This window comes from Oculina patagonica, chromosome 1, assembly GCF_052425735.1.
Source record: "Oculina patagonica isolate OP01 chromosome 1, crgOcupat, whole genome shotgun sequence".
In the NCBI taxonomy this organism is placed as follows: domain Eukaryota; kingdom Metazoa; phylum Cnidaria; class Anthozoa; order Scleractinia; family Oculinidae; genus Oculina; species Oculina patagonica.
Window position 1 is genome coordinate 36,282,449 of NC_135758.1, and position 23,732 is coordinate 36,306,180.

At 37.9% G+C, this 23,732-nt stretch overlaps 3 non-coding genes and 1 pseudogene across 4 annotated transcripts; all 4 read right to left on the reverse strand.

The window, feature by feature from the left end:
* Positions 1 to 1,255: 1,255 nt before the first annotated feature.
* Positions 1,256 to 22,962, reverse strand: LOC144667388 (nonsense-mediated mRNA decay factor SMG7-like; annotated as a pseudogene). The gene is made up of 25 exons (XR_013573308.1): positions 22,919 to 22,962; positions 22,786 to 22,817; positions 21,436 to 21,487; positions 16,538 to 16,612; positions 15,780 to 15,840; positions 15,342 to 15,413; positions 14,839 to 14,917; positions 14,312 to 14,404; positions 13,798 to 13,869; positions 13,431 to 13,509; positions 12,214 to 12,297; positions 11,663 to 11,742; positions 11,387 to 11,436; positions 10,626 to 10,763; positions 10,341 to 10,371; positions 9,272 to 9,440; positions 7,606 to 7,676; positions 6,645 to 6,705; positions 5,749 to 5,853; positions 5,560 to 5,641; positions 5,332 to 5,430; positions 4,882 to 4,916; positions 4,451 to 4,590; positions 3,426 to 3,753; positions 1,256 to 2,722 (listed from the first exon to the last, which is right to left on the reverse strand). The product of XR_013573308.1 is annotated as a nonsense-mediated mRNA decay factor SMG7-like (transcript).
* Trnaa-ggc (transfer RNA alanine (anticodon GGC)) lies at positions 17,818 to 17,889 on the reverse strand. The gene has a single exon. It is a non-coding gene; the product is annotated as a tRNA-Ala (tRNA).
* Positions 18,055 to 18,126, reverse strand: Trnaa-ggc (transfer RNA alanine (anticodon GGC)). Its single transcript has one exon. It is a non-coding gene; the product is annotated as a tRNA-Ala (tRNA).
* Positions 18,291 to 18,362, reverse strand: Trnaa-ggc (transfer RNA alanine (anticodon GGC)). Its single transcript has one exon. It is a non-coding gene; the product is annotated as a tRNA-Ala (tRNA).
* Positions 22,963 to 23,732: the final 770 nt, after the last annotated feature.

Below are 23,732 nucleotides of genomic sequence, written 5' to 3' on the forward strand. Positions count from 1 at the left end.
CTTTGCCTAGTGGTTGATTACCTTATCATGAAAAGTGGGGTTACATATTCGTTTAGGAGCATACCACGTAATTCCTTTGTTAATGATTCCCTTGCGAGATCTCATGAGATCTTGCAAGTACTGGCAAAGTACACGTTTCCAGTGATAATTTATTTTTCAAACATAGAAATTGATCTGTCCATTTTATAAAAAAAAAAAAACATTTGTTTGCCTCATCCAAAATACGAGAAAAAAATTGATAGTTCACCACACTCCTTTTCGAGAAGGCGACGATTTATTTCTTTAGCGGACTAAAGCTGGTGGCAAACGAGGACATATTGTTGCGGATACATTTTTCATGATGTTTCTTGCGTGGGCAAACGAGCGGGACACAAAACAAATGTTTTGTACCCATGCCGCGCAAACCGAGAAACATTTGTTGCAGACACAAAATGTTTCTGACAAAAATCAGAAACACTTTTTGTCTCGGATAAAAAATTTGTGTCCGCGACAAATTTTGCGCGTGCGGGCAAACAAATGTGTCCGCAACATTGTGTCCTTAGCCTGATCTAGCCTGCGAACAGGCTTTCCGGAGATTTCCGGAGAGCGCTCGGACGGCGCGAAATAGCAACTTTTTGTTTTACCGCATCCATCTTTGCTTACCGTCTCTTTTAAGTGCGCGCTAATTACCATCCTTTTCCCCAGGGCCACACGTACCACGTGACCAAAAGAAACGGGGGCTCTTCTGCGCAGTAAGGTTGCGCAATGCAATACGGGCGAATGATCTTAAAAGTGTCAAGAAAATTTCGTGTAATAAGGTAATCTCATTCACCTCGCTCTAACGGTGGGGTGTATTTTTGGGGTGGAGAGGTGTGTGGGAGGCGCGGTGCACGGCCTAATAGTTAGCATGCTGCAGAACTCCAGCGCGCTAACCAGACTCCCCTAAATAGCGTTCGGTTAGCCTAACTAGCACTCTGGTTAGCCAAAAAAGCGTTCGGTTAGCCTAACTGGCACCCTGGTTAGCCTTAATAGCACTATAATAGGGTTAGGATTTCTATCAGAAAAAAGGGTGGATCCTAGCTCTGATTCTAGCTCAGATCCTGGCTTTATCATTAGTTTACAGCTTTCTTTGGGTTCAATTTAGAAACAAACGCAATAGGCTGTGAAACCATTACAATCCTCACTGGATGACTTTGCTCTACTTTTTATTTTTGATGGTCAACTTTGCTTTTGTTGGCAACCATTGTAATTAAGAAGAACCAAACTACACACAAAAAAAGAGAAAAACGACATATTTTTTTTATTTTCAGGAATTTGTATTTTTTCTGATGAGAAATGTCAGGTACAGACCCAAAACTATTTAACTTGCAAGTGTGATCACAACGCAAAATATTTCATATACCTGTTTATTCAACCCTTCTTTAGCTTTTGTACTTGAGTTAACACTACGGTGTAATACAGAAATTAAAATGATTGAAAACCGTTCAATCTGTAATATAAACTGGGTATTGTGACTTTTAAAAGAAATATATTTTAGTTCCAAAAAGAACTAGAGTCGATAACAGACCATACCATCGCCCTTTTCTCATCCAACAAAAATATTTTATTGAATTAAAAAAAAAAGATTTTCATATGATCGCTTGCAACTGCACTGAATTTCGAACACTGGCTCAGATTGAATATTTATCACCCATGACTCACTTGCATTCGCTTTCAAGAGTATAAAAAAAAAAACAGACTAAACATTTGGCGCACAAACGGCAAGCTACACGAAGAAAAACAAGTTACTCCAGCGATCGTTAGTACTCACTTGCGACCAGATTAATAGTTATCTCAATCAGTTCTACTCAATCTTCTCTTTCACAGAGCGGAGTGCGAGTAAAAAGTCTCGAGAGTCAAGCTTGAGAAAAATTCCGCTCAAGTCAATGGAATCGGTTTCCAACTGGAAGCTGCTTAATGAGATAGCAATGAAAATAGTTTGGAATTTTCAGTGAAATAAATGGAATTTTATGGTGAAGAAATATATTTACTTCCCTCGAATGAATGGTACGTGCTAACGCCACTTACTCTTTTAGGTTTAAATTATATATTAAATGTCATAATAAAGTACAGTACAAGCCTCAGGCAGGCTACACAATACCATAAACTAATAAACTATGATAATATAAATGGGAACTTGAAGATCCCCAAAGGTGTTCTTAAAATGCACGCAAATGTTGATACAATTTCTCTACTCAACATTGCCTTTTTTGCTCCTTTTTAAAGACATGGAAAAAACATCAAGACTTTGCTGTGTTCCCGACGAAACAAGAAATACCGGTAATCCCGTTGGCCCTTTAGCTCGTTGGATTTCTTGGTTCTTACATCAAAAAACTGTAAAGGTGTCAAATGCGGAGATAATCAAAAGACCTCACTAACACAGCACTTGAAGCTGGTGAAAAGCAAAGCATTCCCTGTACTCGTGTGACTGCTAGTTAACAGACTGGCTCCAGTACTCGCCAGTAATTTGCCTTATGAACTGAGTGCAGTACTAATTGAGCTGGGTTGATGCAAGCCCCTGCGTGACCACGCCCTTTGTCATCATGTTGCCATGGAAACCGCTAACATGCGGTGTTGAACCTCATATTGGAGTTGAGCAGGATTGTCAAGTGTCCTTCTGTTGGTGTTTCTTTTGCTCCTGTAGCAGCTGTTGCAGGGGGGACATGCCTTCAGATGGAGGCGTGAAGTCTGATCCCCAGATAGACTGCAATTCAAATGTTTATAACAAGTTACAATTGTGTTAACAACAACTTGCTTTGCCCATAAATAACCCGTGTAAATTTTCGTTCCGATAACAGAGATCAGATCCACCTTCCGTGAGATGAAGCAACACGGGGTACTGTAACACCCCCCTGGACCCTGGATAGGCAGTTAGTCCACCGAAGGCTACCCCACCACCACCCCCCACCTACTGCCCGTGATTTCGCCAGGTTTCTCAAAATTCCTGCTCAACAGTCGAAGGAACAAGTGCCAGTTGATGGCGACATCACTTCTCCGAGAAGTGACTGAGCCCGCGGTTTTCGTCCCAGAAGTTGCTAAGCAACATGACGAATTTGTACGCGCGATTGCTTTCGAAGTACATGTACTCGTGAGCGCTCGCGCTAGTTTTTGATTGGATGAAATAATTCGGAAACTCTTCAAGTGCTTCAACGAAGATTTGCCAAAACCGGCACTTATTCCCCCGACTGTCAAGGTCCATATACACATGGGTGGAGAAAGACACAAAAAGTAGATTGCCTTGACCCGAACACAGCATAAGGACGATAGCTGGTGTCAACTCTCAAATCTATGCACTTAACATATATTATAACACGGCCATTCCTGAATGTAACGAAGATAAAACAAGATTTTATAAATAATACCTCACAGATAACAAAATAAAAGAGGGAACATCAACAGCAGTTTACCTGTAAACCAGGTGCTCCAGGACTCGTTCCACCACTGCCACTAGCACTGGATGAGTTTGGCGCCCAGACTCCGGAACCCCAGCCACCGCTCAACCCAAACCCACCAAATGGAGACTGGGATGGAGAGTTGAAATTTCCCTGCATTGGAGCTGGAGGGAAGTTTGTTCCAAAGCTGGTGGGTCTGCGGTTCTCTTGCACAGCAGGAGGAGATGGTAAGGTAGGTGGGAATACAGCACCAGCTCCGACATGGCTCCTGTGCCCGTCAAGTGATCTGTTGGGGTTACACGATGATTCGGTGGCTTTGCTACAGGTCTTTGGGGTGCGTGATCTGCAAATGAAATAATGTTCCATTTGAAACTTAGAAGTCTTCTATTAAAGTATCAGATTCTGATGCAAATACTAATTTTTTGCAAACTAAAAAATTACCAAAAAGCGAAAAACCGCACACGAAAACACACAAAAACAAAAGGCACATATATGTACATATCTATCTATATAAAGAGAACAAGGCAAACAAACCAATATAAGAATGCATATTGCCCCTCTTTCCGAAACTTGCAAACGTCCCATTTAAATTGTTTCTTATACTCCTCTGGAATATCCTGACTTTAATATTTTTATTAAAAAAGTTAAAAATAAGTTTGAAACCGAGTAGAAGTCTTCTTGAGAAAAACACAGTGAAAGGTCTGAATAAGCAAAAGCACCAGAGCCTCAGGAAAAGAACAGCAGGGCTTTCTATCATTTCCGCTATGTGGAATACCACCAGGGCGGCAGGAGAATTAAAATTCAAATCAACTGGCGAGTTTGCTCTTGAGAAAGATCACAAATGAGTCAAATCATTGAAGGAGAACAATTCTCTAGTTCCGAGGCCCTTTTATTTTGCTGCAGTCAATTTGTTCCGGGTGACATGCTGTAGACGTGGAGCCCGACTGTTCGTCCAGGTGGTCTCCAAAATGAATCTGCGGTCAAGAAAAATGAAAAATATTATACAGAGACTAGGCAAAGTGGAACGATATAAAATCTACCTGGCTGAGACAGAGCTGCAGAGGTCAGGGGAACATTCCATCCAGACTGGAACAGTGAATACTGAGCTACTGTGGAGGGAGGAGCAGGAGCATGTCCTGTTGAGGTGTGACCAACATCTAATGGTCCCTTGAACAACGAACTGTTGGATGAAATAACAAGAACGCCATGTTTTAAAACAAATTGCATAATAGTTTTTTGTGCTAAAAGCTAACTAATTCAGTATTTGAAGCATGTAGTCCTGTAAAGCAATAAAAAAATACTTGACCGAGAAGTCAAAATAGAGACATCAACACTAAGCTTATTTTATCAGATGACCATGGTTCAAACCCTATCTCTCAAAGTACCTCTAACGACAAAGAAATGGATATAAAATTAAAAATATGCGAAAGATAATTGAAGAATTTTGTAGGTAGTTACAAGACGTTCCTACCTAGTTTCAGCAAACGGTGTTCCTACTGGCATTGCCTGAAAATAAACTCAACATTTTAATTACGCAGTTTAATCAAAACTGCAAGTAGTACAAGTAAACATGTTCAGCCATAAAATGCTTCCTGGTTGGAAGAACAACGGTACAATAATCTTATTAAGTAATACATACTACAAGAAACATTGGTTGATGGTCAATCTTATAGGGTGAGAGGGTTTTTTTTTTCGGCGCACCAGGGTAAATTGTGTATTTCAAGAAAAGTCAACAGCTTGGGGGTACTCTTTATACCAAACTATATGTGGAGGCTCCGCCCGAAACAGGTAAATTGGGACAATGAATAAGCAGCACTCAAGGAAAAACTTCACAAAAACAGCAACAATTACACAAGACCAAAACAGAGCACTGCCTGACATCTAACAACACAGTGTAATAATAGAATATTTCATTGTTTACCTTGTTCAGGTTTGGTAAGGAAGCGAGCAATTTCTGTCCTGCAGACTCTAAATCAATGTCTTGAGGTGACTTGGGAAACTTTTCATCGTGGGAAGGTATCTAAGCAAAACAAATTATAGTTAGCTCAAACTGGCATCATTATATATTTTTACGAGTCTTCGCGAACCTGTAGAGTGAGGCAACATACAAAAGACAAGCCAAAATGGACAGCATTGTGTGATAATATACCTCTTCAACTGGTGATGAAGTGTTTATTTTCAAGGAGAAGCTTGACAGGCCAGTCATGAGGTCCTCCACTTTAGTCAATATACTGCAACATCAAAAAGTAATTACCAACACAGTAAACTTTAAGACAGAAGAAAACGTTTTAATAGAATTTTCAAAAACAACAACAAAACATCCACATTTGCTTCTCACCAAGGATTGTTATTCACCAGGCGATTTCCAAACCTGATAAGCCTGACAACTCTGTGCACAGATTCATCGTCTGGTCTTGTCCTCTTCATACTATAAGTTAGTTTCCTTTAACGATCAAAACAAAAGTTATAACAAGAAACTCTCATGTCCCACATCTACCTTATAATTTGTCGAACGAATATAAAGTTATTGTCTGTGTTTTAATTCCAAGGACGTAAATTTTATAACTCCCTTGGTTGCTCTTTAAAGAAGCTCTTAAGAATAAAATTATTACAAACTGTGAATAACATTTCATGTTCTAGCACACTATTTTTATTTATTTAGCATTTTTACACCATGTAACTTACAAATAAATTAGAGCAGTTTTCACTTGAGTGTCGAAAGTAATTCGCGTTTGCTTTGGTTTTGCATTACTACGCTTTGTGATTGGCTTTAAAATCTCGCGCCACTTTCTCAGCCAATCAGAACTAAAACCAAAACTAATCGTGACTCGCTCACGCACGTTTTCCCGCGCTTCGTGCCGGCTACATGTATTTGCTTCGAGTTTTGATTGGTTCACTGGATTGTCTGTGTCCTTTGTGATTGGCCAGAGTAATTACTTTGGTTTTGGTTTTACAACACTCAATTGAAAACTGCTCTATTGGTAGTCAAATTGGTTTAATTGGGGAGGCTGAATCACGTACAAGCTTTCTAGTTTCCCAGCTGCCACTTTTTCTTTGTAACTAATTTAAATCATGTTGTTGCATCTTGTTTTAAATTCTTTGTGTTTATTTAATAAAAATAACAACTTTACTTTCCACTGGTCATTAAGTCTCCTCTTACAAGAGTCTGCTTAGGAAAAGTGTCTGGTTACAAGAGTTGATTAAATGAAGCTGTAATTATTAAATGTCACATACCTTTGGCTGACTCTGAGAGGAAGAAAGCTCTGAAGCTCCCAGTCTTCATGAAGTGGAATATCTATTATTAAAATGGGCCATTGTTTAATCAAAACACTTCAAATATTAATTCTAATATAAAAAAATAAATTAAATATGACTGAGTACTTCTGTGATTTGTTTCCAGAGAAGTATTATGTTGAAGAACATGTGATAAAATAATATTAACAGCTATCTTGAATTTTAAACTTTCCTTAACAAGTGCGTTTTTATTTCAACTGTAATAATGGTTTCCAGGTTGATCATATGATACACTCATCAAGGAAGAGATTGCACTGGTAGGACATTTAAGCTTATGCTAAGAACCACTAACAATTATCTTGCTCTCTGCATACATTCCATACCAGTAAAAAATGCTAGATAATGCCTACCTCCATTTTCTTTGCACACATCGCAGGCCTAAAGCCAGCCGCACACTAGAGCAACTAGCTGAGCTATTCATCTCACGTGCCTGTTTGCTCAGCCATTTATTCACTGCACATTTTGCCGCAGACAGTGAGGAAAGTGCTTAGCAAGTTTGATTCGGAAGCTGCCATGTTGAAGCACGTGAGCATTCTGCGTGTGTTTATTGGTCAGTTGATATATCTGGCTGAGCAAGTTTCTCATGTCGCCTGCACACATTGAGGATCTTGCCTCGCGAGGCAAAAAAATATCAAACACGATAGATATTTTCCTCAAGGCCTCGTGAGGAAAATTCTCACGAAAAACGGTCCGCACAAGAGAGAAATCTGCTGAGCAAACGGCACACGAGGCGGTTAGCTCAGGTAGATGCTCTAGTGTGCGGTAGGCTTAACATGCTACTGTTATTATCTTGCTCTGTGCACATGCTGCAGGCCTATGACACCCTACAAGATACTGTTTCCTATTCTAAAACAGTCAATTATCATCAGTAATTTTAAGTAATTATGACATCAGTAATTACCAAATTTCTCAGGTAGATGCGGGTGTGTCACTTGCAAGAGATTCAGTAAGGCTGCAAAGTCCTCCCAAGTCCTATAAATGATTAAATCGCATTAGATACGTTCAATGTCCGCTTAGCTCCTTTAAATTTAAATAGTCACCTTTAAAGGATAACCTGGGTTATCATTTTGTCACAGTCTGCTTTACGCTTCTGGCACCAAAGTGATGTACATTATATGTGAACATAGTATTATCCAAAAAAAAACTACAATGTACTCTTGACCATGACTGGGTAACTTTTCAAGTTTCAGCTTTACTAACAATGACTGTAGTTAAAAAACCCAGGCATTAAAGGTTTTGCTTTCAGTCTCAGTAAGGTTGCAGCTCTTGTCAGTTTGAAATTCTACTGGTCCTCAAGTTTAGCAGTTACTTTGTTTTTGGTGCTACTGTAGGGGCATTGTTGCTGTTGTTTGTTCAATTGTTCTCTCGAAGGGTAGCATGTTATTCATCTAAGGCCCGGTTCAAACGTCGAACTTTTCATGTGCCGAACCTAATACCTATTTGGGTTGACCCAAATAATTAAGTTCGGCAGTTGATTCAAACGTCGCACTTTTTCATGTGCCGAACTCAATCTGTGCCCAGAGGAAAACAATGACTTCTCAAGTCGCGCACTTTATAAAATGAATTAACAAGAACACTGTTCAGTGGGAGAACATTTTTCTTTGTGGTTTACACTCGCAACTTGTCACAAATGAAAAGACATATCAATAAACTAACCCAGGTGAACTAATTTAACCAAACGACAAAGGCGTGTTTAGAAATACAAGCGGTCGACACCCGGCCAATAGTTGAAATGGACTGTTTATCATTCTATTGCCGGTAAAATAGAATAAAAACAGCAGTTCTTGAAGTACAGTTGCCAAGCTTTGGTCAAATGTGTTTAGTATCAACCAGTTCTGTAATTTAACTACTACCTTTAGTTTCCAGTCTTGCTTTTTGTTTCCTTTCATTTTAGAGATATATTCAAAAACAAAAGACGAAAACATGATACGAATGCAATCTACTAACAGCGAGAGTTTTAGCGTTGGAAAACAATCATCATTTATTTCGCGGTCCAGAGCGTTACGTGGCGCCTTAAATTTTATGCATGACCGCGTTTATGACCTCTCACTAGCCAATCACAAACCCTCTTATATTTACAAATACATTTGCATAATTTATGCATTAGATTCGGCACATGAAAAGTGCGACGTCTGTATAAGTGTCGAACTTTTGCCGTTCTATCCGACTGGGCCTGTCGGATAGAACGGCAGGTCGACCCGAATACAAATCTGTCGAACCTAATTGATTCAAACGTCGAACTTTTCATGTGCCGAACCTAATTAATAGGTTCGGCTCAATTAGGTTCGGCACATGAAAAGTTCGACGTTTGAACCGGGCCTAAGTCTAAAAATGTTCGGGTTGTAGCCAGGCATGTTAAAGGTTCGAATTAATAAGTTGACACTGGCTAAAAATATTGTTTTTGAACGTTTCGGCCACTACTGTTGCCTTCTTCAGCAAGATAAAAATGCAAATGTTCAACGGCGTCCTGTTAAGACATGTAACACATTCGTTACATATTTTAACAGTATATTTTTAGCCAGTGTCAACTTATTAATTCGAATTTTCATCTCAGTCTCTTGACTCACTTGGTTTTCTTGAGCATCTCTCCATTCCAAATGTTGTGAGATGAACCTGTCATCCACTGACACAGGAGATTAAGAGCTGGTAGCACATCACACATCCCTGCTGCAGTCGACTGCTCCTTTGATGGTTCATTGTCACAAGCATGTAGTACGAGAGTGTCAAATAACTCCACTTGGAGACAAAATTTATAACAAACAGTTAACAAAAACTAAGCTGAGTAATAAGGCAAACATGCTAGCTACCTGTATCATTTCCAAGAGCTTTGCATGAAAGTGACATCCCATTCAATGATCATTTTAAATTTATTTTGTCTTGCTATCCACACTTGATTTGTTAAAATCCCTTGTTTTGCTTTACAACAATTCACTTAATGATTGGTTCCTCTGGAAATTATTACACAAATGAATTCAGTTTCCCTTGAATCTTGATGTTTCCTGATACAAAGGCAAGGGAAATTTTCTTGGGACAAGTCATTACGTGTTTAATATTATTATTTTTGTGTGTGTGTAGAAAATACAGTTGAATACCAATTTCTAGAACTTTCCAATAATTTGAACCAAAAGTCATTTCCCTTGGATTTTCTTTGTTCACAAATTAACACTGCAATATTACTCTGATTTCTCTAGAACGGTTTTCACTTGAGTGTCGTAAAAACCAAAACCAAAGTAATTACTCTGGCCAATCACAAAGGACACAGACAATCCAGTGAACCAATCAAAACTCGAAGCAAATACATGTAGTTGGCACGAAGCGTGGGAAAACGTGCGCGAGCAAGTCATGATTGGTTTTGGTTTTACTCCTGATTGGCCGAGAAAGTGGCGCAAAATTTTTAAACCAATCACTAAGCGTAGTGAACGCAAAACCAAAGCAAATGCAAATTACTTTCGACACTCAAGTGAAAACCGCTCTAACTCCTGATTTTTCAAACCAATTTTCCTTCCCTTGGAGATTTGAGAAATCGTGATTCCACTGTATCAACACAATGGCAGTGACCATGACAAACGTAATTTGCATAATTATAATTTTCAATAACTTATATTAAGATGCAAACAAAAATCCACTGATGAATACCTGTAAATTCCAGAGCCAATTGCCAACACTCCTATTAAGAAAAAAAGGCAGAATAAAAAAAAGCAATGCAAATGCAGAAATTCTTTTTTAACCATTGGCATACTAATTTTTTTTAATTTAATGCAGACATAAATTAAAGGCCCTTTTGAATACAGAACATTGTGTGATTATCACACAAGAAGAACATTACCAGTATGATTGTTTGCCAATCTTGGAAGCAAATTATTTGCTTCCAAGATGCAGAGTGTAAAATTAATGTCAATGAATATAAAGTCATATTTGAACCTCTTCATCTTTTCCTATGCAGTCAAACTCCTCCAAATCATCTGCTCCTCCTGTCCTGATGTTCCACAGCAGAAACAAAGTTATTGCCACAAGTTTGATAAGGAACTCTGAAGTAAATTTATTCTGTGTCAGGATTCCCTATAGATTGACAAGTAACACAGAATTAGCAGAGCACTTGGAACAATATATTTCTCAAAAGAGTCTTAATAGGCAAAGTTTTAATCGTATTCAGTCTACCGGTACATCACGATTAAGACTTGTATCAAGACTTAATCGTATTTTTATGAAAGACTTCGTTTAGTATTCCATCACGATGACATTTGTACGTATAAATTAGTTTGTCCAAAGTGCCGCCGTGTAAATACTGTTGTACGTTGTTCTTGTTAGCTCTTTTTTTTGCAACATTTATTGCTTTTTGTTTTCATTGTTATTTATATTGGGGTTCTAGGGAATGGGATATAGATTTTTTAGGGGGATGGTTTGGTGGTGGGTCCACCTTGTAGGAGACTTAGTGTTCTTTTGTGAACTTACCTGGGCAAATTTGTAAAATAAAATAAATAAATAAAATAACAGTTTGTTTTAACTACTGGAAAATTCACATCCATAAATCATTAGATAGGGCGAAAAAGAAAAGGCCACAAGCTAAGTGAGCTGGGTGGAAACACTATTATTTCAATAATAACGTTTCTTTATCCTTTCTTTTCTTCATTGTATCAACCAGAGAACCTGTTTCAAAGGCTGATTTACCATAGTATACTTACTTTTAATGCAGCAATAATGCGATCTTTGAGAGTTCTTGCCTGATCAAAATCTGTCATCAACAAAAAGAAGTCATGTGTAATAGTATGTTTGGTCCTTTCTTTTCTTCAGAAATTACTTGACAGCTGTAACATTATTAATCTATTTGTCAGCATACACCTCTACAGAAAATAATTTTAGATTCTAAATATTTGTCACCTATCAATTAGTATTAGCAATATAAACCAGTTTGAAAAAAAAAATCCAAATAAAACTACTGACAGTCATTTCCTACCAACCTTGCACAAGATAAACATGGCCATGAAACTGAAGGAAAATGTGCCCAAACTCTGCCTTAGATATTTCTAAACTTCCATCCCTGCAAAGAAAAAGAACAGCCTCAAATATAAACTGTTGTTGTAATTATTTAACTTTGTAATTATTTAGTTAGATCCTATGAAAAATTAATGGGGATGCTTTGCCAGATTATATCAGATTCATATTTCACCCTGCATTTAAAATAATGTTTTCCTCCATTCTGCTAGCTGCTAATATCTAACTACTATTGATTATGTAGACTATATCAAACAATAAATATCAAAATAAATATAATTATTAATAAAATATAATAAGTAAACTAACTTATATTTTAATTATTATTATTATCCCTTGCCATAATTTTGGTGACAGGTGGATGTTATCTATTTTTTTGCTTACCATTTTGTATTTAGTTTTTGCCACAAGCGTGATTAATAATAAAAATATTATTCCATGGATTATGGAACAAAGTCAAGCCCAATTAGAGTAAAGGAATTAAGCTTACATTTACCCATTCTTGCCCAACCTGTACCTGGTATTATGCCTGGCAACTACTTTGCTCAATGTTTTATGAAGATTTGTTGATGCTGCTGGGAATGGATTCTTTACAGCAATGCTGGAGAACAAAAGTTCATCAAGAGGTCAAACTTAATACAAAACTAGAAACCAATAAAAAATTGACCTTTAAGTCTCAAACTCAATCAATGGCAATATCCACAAATTTGGTAAATTTTATTTTTATTATTTAATACATTATTTCTCAGTGCCTGTTTTTGAAGGTAGTCAGAGTGTATTGATTTATTATAACAAGAAATGTGCAGGTGATGACTGATAATTATAACATTACTGTGCATTATGAAGCCATACACTTAAATTCAGAGGTACACGGTATAACGTCCTGCCTGATAAAGTTTAATTAGTACTAATAAACTCATATAATTCAGGGCTTTCATTAAGTTTTTAAGCAGCTATAACACTGAAGTTATCACCTGCAGCAATGCGTTCTGTATGCAAGTGTAACATAACACCAATCAACATTGGGTGAACTTAGCCGTAACAGGTGTTACACCTCCCGGCCTGACCAATCGATAAAACAAATAATCGATGATAATCGATACCAATTGATTATAATCTATGCCAATCGATGCTAATTGTCCACGCTAATTAGTAACCTTAAACGTGTTCCCACACTCTCCCCATTTTCTCTTAGCCACAAACTCCTCACCAACTTCAACAGTGAAGTCACAGGCATGGTAGCCTTTGACCACGCACTTAATAACAAGTGTAACGTCCGTTGCTTTATCCCAGGCTTTATCCGCTTCTTCAGACATGTCGTTTTCGGATTTGCAAAAATCTATTTCCAGATATCCTGGAGAACTGTCCTGGGGATGCCCATAACAATCGATGACAATTGATGAAAATCGATAGCAATCGATGTAATTAAGGAAATTTTATTTGTGACTATCGATTGGTCATCGATTGGCCGATACCAATCGATATCAATTAACTAACCATCATTGATTGATATTGATTGATTGATTGATTGATTGATTTCTGATCATCGATTTTGATTGATTGGTCAGGCTGGGTACACCTTTTAGCCCTTAATGACAGCCCTGTATACATATGGTTCTTGAGACAACTGACAGAGATTGCGTATCATTTGTTACTCCTGAATTTTGTTAACACAAGGTTATTGCCAGGTGAAACAAAAAGTTTACTAATTAATAATTAATTATAATCATGTACCTCCTGCAGTAGTAATAAACTGTTGCTAGTTCGTCTCCCTTACCACTAGCTAAAATAGCCAGCTGGTTGTAGGGCTGGCCTGTTGAATACACCAAAACCTCAGGTTAACAGTTAACATTCATGGTTCCAGGAAATATATCTCTACCCACCCCAAAGAAGGTCGTTCCAAATTCCAAAGGGGGGAGGAGGAGGGGGGGGGGGGGTCATGCTACAAAAAACTTCTGTGGGATGCATTTTTCTGGAACAAATGGTAAATTAATACAGTCCTCTTTTAACACAATCCTGTTGACCTTCCTAGCATGGTACATGTAATATTTATAACTGAATAATGTGATATTTTAAATTTAAATTTATCCAACGGGCATACCATTTGATGGAACCAAAACAAGAGCATGATGATAAAACACTTCTGCCTGCTCAGGGTCATCACAGTAACGAGCTAAAGATGAAAATAAGAATAAATTAATTCATAATTTTATTTATGCATGAATAATTTTTTATACTGGTTGCCGATTAATACCAGTCAATCTATATCTTTGACCGACTTGTCTTTACCAGGATAAACAATAAAAGTATTATTATTATTATTATTATTATTATTATTATGTCACACATGTTTGAGTAGCCAATCAGTGTGTGCCAACAACGCTATCTACTGTTTTATTATATACTAACAGCAAATTATCTTATACCATCTTATACCACGGTTCTGGTGCTGACCTATCATGGCTGAGCCCAGTGAGGTGAAACTAACATGGTGCAAGGTAAAACGTGCTATATAAAACAGCTAAATAAATGGAGAAACATTGTTTGCATTTTGTCCCACAGGGTACGAAAATGATTAAGTGTAAGTTAAACATTTCTACAGCAAAATAATTTACCAATATCTCCTAGGTGCACCAGGCAGTCTTGGCAGATGTAGTAACAAGACTGAGTATGAGGTTTCTTAGCTGGACTGGTGTTTCCATTTATTTCTGAAAGAGAAGGGTCTTAGTATTTTTTTTTTCATGAAATTTAATACTCCTTCCCCACCCCCCACCCTCCACCTCTGAGTGTACAGAAGAGTGGGTTTAGACTTTTTATGAACCTTAAGGGTGCTTGTGCTAGCTACAGTTAAGTTCTGATTGGATAATATTGTGACTTGAAACATAAGCAATTTCTTATTATTTATTACTGTACATTACTTTTAGTGCTTAAACTCAGAGAAGTTGAGGGTGTATCAACACATTGAAGATGAATAATAGTTATAGATATATCTATAGTATTACATGATTTTCTGCCCATCTCACAGTTAAATGTACTAGTTATTGGTACTGTCAGTAGTTATATTAATTAAAAAATGTTGGTCACTCACAAGTTTCAAATGGGAATTAGTTAGATTATTATTCCTAGTCTTAAGAGTACTTACCTTCAAGAATACCCAATTGTGATGACCTGACATGTCCAGGAATGTCTAGCCTGTATGTCAAACACAACTCCTGCAACAGCTTATGAAGAGAAACCACAATTAATTAACAACACTTCTATGCACTAACAGATTGCATGACTGTACAAGGTAAAGTTACAGCAACATGCAGCCTGGATGTAACTCAATTCAAAACCTTACTCTGGGAGGATCTTCCATACTTTTTTGTTGATAACCACTTCTTGGTAGCCATTTCTTATTTCTTACTTGAGTATTATGTTTGTATTTATCTAACTGTAAATTAGGTCTGAAAAGCTCTGATTGGGAGACTTAATAAAGTTTTAATTACTTTACTTTACTTTTGTACTCTTACAATTATTATGACTGACAATACCACATAACAGGGTTCTGCAAAGGACCTCTATATTTTAGTTCAACCCAACAAACTTACCAAACAAAGAACTTTTTTATTACACTGAACTACTGTCATGATAGAATTCCCATACCTGAATATAGAAACCACTGGCAGCTTCAAGAAACAAAGTCAAAACAGCCTGCACCTCGACTTTTTTTGAGCCCTGGTAGGTTATAAAATGCAATTAACAACAAACAAACAAACGAACAAATATTAAATAAATAAATAAACAATTAGATTATTGACTAGAAGTGAGGAATAACTTTAGCCTGTGCTTAGCTATTATCAACCAAGCACTTGTGAATCAAAGAATATATATATATCCCTTGTGATGTCCCAATGATAGTAAGTTAAACATGAAGAAAACAAACAAGATACTTTTAATTAATCAATTAATTAATTTTCTTTATAAAGAATTGCATCTGCTAGTATCTTGATAAGTAAGATGTGGTAAGTAAGATTTTAAGTTAATGATCTGCACTCTCCAATAAATCATTCATGATGTTCCATGACTTAAAAACAAACTTGCCTTCCTTTCTTTTGTTTGTTGCCTTAAAAAGTCCACCTGACTCTTAAAAGCACTGTTCCATCTGAAAATACAAAAAATATAAATCTTTCATCAGGCGCATAATTTTCAAATACACGATTTTTCATATTGTAATGAAACAGATACTGTAAATTGCAAGAGCTTATGTGCACAACATTTTTGGTTTAGTAGGCATACATGTACAAGTTGTAAGAATAAAAGGCAGTTATATTGTGAATTCTTTGGCACAATTCACCTCGTAATGCTAAGTATGTAAGGGGACTTATGTATCAGTAAATGATGGGGCTTTTGGGAGATAGACTTGCAGAGTACAACAAGCTGTACATTTAAAAGATGGACACTAAAAACTACATGAGTTGTTGTTATGAAACTGGTCCCTTAAATTGTTACAGTGGAACCCCGATATAACGATCTTCGATATAACGATATTCCCGATATAACGATGAATATGTTATGTCCCGGCAATAGTAAAATGTATGGGACGGAACCCCGATAAAACGATTCCTCGATATAACGATATAATTTTACTGCCCCCTTGGCATATCGTTATATCGGGGTTCCACTGTACCAGTATAATTATGTTCACTCACATAAAAACAAAGCTTTTACAATAAACTTGTAGTTATAACTTGCAGGCTGACTTGTCAATTTAAACTAATACTACAGTAATTAGCATTTGGCATACAAACATTATAAAATAATTGCCGGTAGAAGGTTATTAAATAAGTAAATGTACTTACAGGTCTTGCTCAACCTTCTTGTCTAATCCAGACTCAAGATCTGTTAACAGGATACTCTTGTACAGATCCTGTAGTCTTAAAAAAGAACAGGGTGCAAGTTTATTATTTCATAGTTTTTATAATATTAATTTTAAAAAAAGAAATTTTTGTTCAGCTAGGGTTATATACATTTCTTTGATTATCATTACCCATGACTAGCTTTCATCACTTAAAAAATAAAATTAATAAATAATAAATACCGTAGAATTCCGGTTATAAGCCCTGGGCTTATACAACTTCGTAAGGGGTTTTGGGTGGGCTTATAAGCGGAGGGGCTTATATCCGGGAGGGCTTATAAGCGGAATGAAAAAAATGTTTCAAAACGAGCCACGGGAGTGTTAATGACAATACGTTTTTAAGTTAAAAACACATAATAAAGCAACATTTAGCCCTATTCAGTACTGTCATCTGGTAGAGGGGGGCTTATATCCGGGGGGCTTATAACCGGATGTATTTTTTTGTTTCCAGGATGATGGGCCTATAAGCGGGGGGGCTTATAACCGGAATTCTACGGTAGTTAATTAACTCCTGTCTACTCAATAATGAATTTATAAATAACAATAATAATAATAATAATAATAATAATAGTAATAATATTTATTTAGTAATAATAATAATAACGTAATACAAACATTTGACAAATTCATTTCTCAAATGACAGATGGCTCTGCAATAGTATCATGGAATCAACAGTTTTCCGGAGCAGCAACTTAAATCAAGTTTTGTGCAAAATTTTCCAAAGCCTCAGTGGCGTGGCTGCAAATTTATTTCTCAATTATTGCATTGGTACATATATCATTTAGTATTTGCAGCTGCAACATTAAATACCTTATTTTTTTATCAGAGGGCACGGTAACGAATCCTGCAATCTGATTGGTTCTTAGCGCGGGCAAGATTCTCCTATATCTGCCCACGGGCCACGGTAACGCTTTCGTGAGTTTTTGTCTACCTCATCGGGATAATAAAATTCGTCATAAAAAAATAAATAAGTTATTTACCGGCTTAGGGTCGGTCCGTATAGTGAAAAACTGTGACCTCGGCCTTGAGAATGCTGCCCTCGGCCTGCGGCCTCGGGCAGCATTTTCAAGACCTCGGTCACAGTTTTTCACTATACGGACCTCCCAGCCGGCAAATAACATATATGTATTTAAATGAATGTGTGTCCAGCAGTAGCAGTGAAATATATATATGATAAATGCAAATGCGGCCTTACACTACTGAAGACCTGAAAAAAAATTTCAGGCTCTGAGCGGGAGTCGAACCCACGACCTTTGCGTTGCCAGTGCAATGCTCTACCACTGAGCTATCAAAGCCACATGAGAGCGGTCGTATATGGGTAATCCCTTTATGGTGGACATGATACTCGGCCCAAGTATATGTGAAATAAATGAATGTGTGTCCAGCAGTAGCAGTGAAATATATATATGATAAATGCAAATGCGGCCTTACACTACTGAAGACCTGAAAAAAAAATTTCAGGCTCTGAGCGGGAGTCGAACCCACGACCTTTGCGTTGCCAGTGCAATGCTCTACCACTGAGCTATCAAAGCCACATGAGAGCGGTCGTATATGGGTAATCCCTTTATGGTGGACATGATACTCGGCCCAAGTATATGTGAAATAAATGAATGTGTGTCCAGCAGTAGCAGTGAAATATATATATGATAAATGCAAATGCGGCCTTACACTACTGAAGACCTGAAAAAAAATTTCAGGCTCTGAGCGGGAGTCGAACCCACGACCTTTGCGTTGCCAGTGCAATGCTCTACCACTGAGCTATCAAAGCCACATGAGAGCGGTCGTATATGGGTAATCCCTTTATGGTGGACATGATACTCGGCCCAAGTATATGTGAAATAAATGAATGTGTGTCCAGCAGTAGCAGTGAAATATATATATGATAAATGCAAATGCGGCCTTACACTACTGAAGACCTGAAAAAAAATTTCAGGCTCTGAGCGGGAGTCGAACCCACGACCTTTGCGTTGCCAGTGCAATGCTCTACCACTGAGCATTTATCATATATATATTTCACTGCTACTGCTGGACACACATTCATTTATTTCACATATACTTGGGCCGAGTATCATGTCCACCATAAAGGGATTACCCATATACGACCGCTCTCATGTGGCTTTGATAGCTCAGTGGTAGAGCATTGCACTGGCAACGCAAAGGTCGTGGGTTCGACTCCCGCTCAGAGCCTGAAATTTTTTTTCAGGTCTTCAGTAGTGTAAGGCCGCATTTGCATTTATCATATATATTTTTCACTGCTACTGCTGGACACACATTCATTTATTTCACATATACTTGGGCCGAGTATCATGTCCACCATAAAGGGATTACCCATATACGACCGCTCTCATGTGGCTTTGATAGCTCAGTGGTAGAGCATTGCACTGGCAACGCAAAGGTCGTGGGTTCGACTCCCGCTCAGAGCCTGAAATTTTTTTCAGGTCTTCAGTAGTGTAAGGCCGCATTTGCATTTATCATATATATATTTCACTGCTACTGCTGGACACACATTCATTTATTTCACATATACTTGGGCCGAGTATCATGTCCACCATAAAGGGATTACCCATATACGACCGCTCTCATGTGGCTTTGATAGCTCAGTGGTAGAGCATTGCACTGGCAACGCAAAGGTCGTGGGTTCGACTCCCGCTCAGAGCCTGAAATTTTTTTTCAGGTCTTCAGTAGTGTAAGGCCGCATTTGCATTTATCATATATATATTTCACTGCTACTGCTGGACACACATTCATTTATTTCACATATACTTGGGCCGAGTATCATGTCCACCATAAAGGGATTACCCATATACGACCGCTCTAATGTGACTTTGATAGCTCAGTGGTAGAGCATTGCACTGGCAACGCAAAGGTCGTGGGTTCGACTCCCGCTCAGAGCCTGAAATTTTTTTTTCAGGTCTTCAGTAGTGTAAGGCCGCATTTGCATTTATCATATATATATTTCACTGCTACTGCTGGACACACATTCATTTATTTCACATATACTTGGGCCGAGTATCATGTCCACCATAAAGGGATTACCCATATACGACCGCTCTCATGTGGCTTTGATAGCTCAGTGGTAGAGCATTGCACTGGCAACGCAAAGGTCGTGGGTTCGACTCCCGCTCAGAGCCTGAAATTTTTTTTTCAGGTCTTCAGTAGTGTAAGGCCGCATTTGCATTTATCATATATATATTTCACTGCTACTGCTGGACACACATTCATTTATTTCACATATACTTGGGCCGAGTATCATGTCCACCATAAAGGGATTACCCATATACGACCGCTCTCATGTGGCTTTGATAGCTCAGTGGTAGAGCATTGCACTGGCAACGCAAAGGTCGTGGGTTCGACTCCCGCTCAGAGCCTGAAATTTTTTTTCAGGTCTTCAGTAGTGTAAGGCCGCATTTGCATTTATCATATATATATTTCACTGCTACTGCTGGACACACATTCATTTATTTCACATATACTTGGGCCGAGTATCATGTCCACCATAAAGGGATTACCCATATACGACCGCTCTCATGTGGCTTTGATAGCTCAGTGGTAGAGCATTGCACTGGCAACGCAAAGGTCGTGGGTTCGACTCCCGCTCAGAGCCTGAAATTTTTTTTCAGGTCTTCAGTAGTGTAAGGCCGCATTTGCATTTATCATATATATATTTCACTGCTACTGCTGGACACACATTCATTTATTTCACATATACTTGGGCCGAGTATCATGTCCACCATAAAGGGATTACCCATATACGACCGCTCTCATGTGGCTTTGATAGCTCAGTGGTAGAGCATTGCACTGGCAACGCAAAGGTCGTGGGTTCGACTCCCGCTCAGAGCCTGAAATTTTTTTTCAGGTCTTCAGTAGTGTAAGGCCGCATTTGCATTTATCATATATATATTTCACTGCTACTGCTGGACACACATTCATTTATTTCACATATACTTGGGCCGAGTATCATGTCCACCATAAAGGGATTACCCATATACGACCGCTCTCATGTGGCTTTGATAGCTCAGTGGTAGAGCATTGCACTGGCAACGCAAAGGTCGTGGGTTCGACTCCCGCTCAGAGCCTGAAATTTTTTTTTCAGGTCTTCAGTAGTGTAAGGCCGCATTTGCATTTATCATATATATATTTCACTGCTACTGCTGGACACACATTCATTTATTTCACATATACTTGGGCCGAGTATCATGTCCACCATAAAGGGATTACCCATATACGACCGCTCTCATGTGGCTTTGATAGCTCAGTGGTAGAGCATTGCACTGGCAACGCAAAGGTCGTGGGTTCGACTCCCGCTCAGAGCCTGAAATTTTTTTTCAGGTCTTCAGTAGTGTAAGGCCGCATTTGCATTTATCATATATATATATATGTATTTATTCGATTAAGCGCCCTGGGTGCTTATTAAATTTTTGGACCTTGAGAGTGGGCGCTTATTCGAGGTGGGCGCTTATTCGAGGCTGGGCGCTTATTAAATTTTCACCATTTTCAGCAAGTAATAACTTATTTTGTAACGAAACAATAAATAATAACAAAACGTGAAGATGTACCAAAGCAGAATTGTAACTGTTCATTGAAAGTTTCTGAAAAATACTAAGAAAAAAATCGGTCTTCAGGGAAGTCTCTTAGTAGTACTACGTCAATTTTAACTCCTCTTCTGCACTTCACCTTTTTTGTCGGGTGGGGGTGGGCGCTTATTAACTTTTCCTACCTTCAGGGTGGGCGCTTATTAACTTTTCCTACCTTCAGGGTGGGCGCTTATTCGAGGTGGGCGCTTATTCGAAGTTGGGCGCTTAATCGAATAAATACGATATTACCGGTATAATGGTAAATACCTTTGTCGAGACTGCCATCCTTCACTACCAACAGTGAAATCTTCAAAGCTGCCTGAGGGAATTTGATTTGAATTTAATTATTTTTTCTCCTACTATAGTCAATAAAAAAGCCATTTAAATCAAAACAGCAAATATGTGCCAGTAAAGCAACATTTGCTTTCATGAGCAGGCCTGTATAACACAACAGCCTTTTGCCCACTCAGAACAATGTGCAAACAATCATTGTAAACATATATTTATGTGTACACACTCTCCAACATACAAACGTATATGTTGTGGTTTAAATTTATCTTTGGTTTAAAATTTTTCAAACCAGTTTGATTTTTATATCCTTTTGTTTCAGAAATTATGATAATGAATAGGAGACAATGAAAAATAAAAATCAAACTGGTTTGAAAAATTTTAAACCAAAGATAAATTTAAACCACAACATATACATTTCTTAATGCAGACATCAAAAACCCATGCTCAATGGAGGTTTTTTAATGTCAGTCTCATGCATGTACCCAGGTGCATAATTTACAATTCGTATTATCATTCTTAGGAATTCATTCAATTCATGAGAATTGCATGACTGATTATCATTCTTGCAAAAAATCCCATACTGATTACGTACTATAGCTCTACAGGTCTTTATAATGTCAATGATATTTCATAGTCTGTGAACATTACCAGATCATTATAGATTATTTGCTTCTTTTAATTCAAGGATGACAAGTCTAATAAATACTGTTTTGAGAGGAAAGCAAACTTTTGTGAGGCAACAAGAGACTATCTTGATAACCCACACAACTTCACAGCTCTCCTCAAACAGTGTTTATAAATCATCACACATTTCTTTAACGTTAGCTTCAAGGTAAAACTGCCGGATATTAAATAATAAAGGCTTTAAAAAGATACAAGGTGAAATGCAAACAAAGAATAGATGTTTGTTCTTTGTTAGTATAAAACTATGACACAAATTGTTACCTAGGTCATTTGCCAGTTTTCCTTAGCTTATTAATTTTGATAAAATGTGGTTCAACAAAAAAAGATACCATCACTTCGGTGGCCCGTGTGTGTAGTTATTTTGACCCTTATCTGAGTTAAGAACTTGAATATATAGACAGGTCACTGCTGGTTAAAGTGCAAAAAAAAAATTCGGGCAAACTGTAAGTATATAAGCTTAAGTAATTTATGTTTTAGGAGTTGGAATACGCTCATTGAGGTAAACGTAACAGCAGTATTAAAAATAGACATATTTAGTGCATCGAAGAAAAGTACAACTTAATAAAAGTTACGTTAATTTGCTACAAAAACGAAAACAAAATATGAGAAAAACAACTATCTTAGCTTTTGTAAACAACTTACTCTTCAAAGCGGCTTTCAATGTTTCCGCTTGCCTGTTGAAAAAATACGCGATACAATATAACCATGGATATATAAACTTTTTTCAGGCAAATATAAATTATGACAATTGAAATGTAAAGTTAAAAATTCTTACCGTAAAACTTGGGGCACCGACCCAAGGATCGGCGCCATGTTAGATCATCATACCGCTGTACAGACTCATTTCACTGCGGACTCAATAAATACTGAACACCTGTCACATTTGCATTCCCAGCGTCCCTTTCGCACTCAACCCCAACAGCGACGGGCGAACGAAGGGTAAAACATGTAAAATGGAATTTTGTAGCGAGAAGATTTTCAAAACTTAGACTAACGTTTTTTAACAGTTTGTTTTTCCCATTGCTAAGTTTACGAGACCGCCGAGAGTTCAATGAGCAATTGCTCGTCTTTTTTTGCACCAAGAGAATGTAATCATTTAATAGCTAAACTAGTAATACGTGACTCGCAGGGCCTCGCGAAGCTCTGGGTTGGGGAGGTGGGGGGGGGGGGGGGTGGTGTTATAAATAAGGAGTGGATTATTTGAAGTTGAACATTGTACATATTCAATTTTCCACAGTAGGCAGGAAGATATATTTGTTAAAAATTAGTAACGGGCATGGCCGCGACACCCTCGTTCCCAGGGTCTACTCAGCTTTGAAGATGGCGGCTCTTTCTGGTTCGTAAAGAGGTATAAAGCGTTGGGACTTGGGAAGCGCAGGCTATTTTCAAAATCATCGACAAATTATTGGATAGTCGCATTTTGGACATTTATTTGAGGTCATTAAAAAAAAAGAAGAACGAACGGCAGGAGGATTCGAACCCTCCGCCCGCGCGCCCCTGATGGCGATGAAAGGTTTATAGGCCATCCCCTTTTTTTTTCTCTGTTTAGCGTCGTCCGACCGACCCAGATTTTCGCGTTTTCAAAAAAA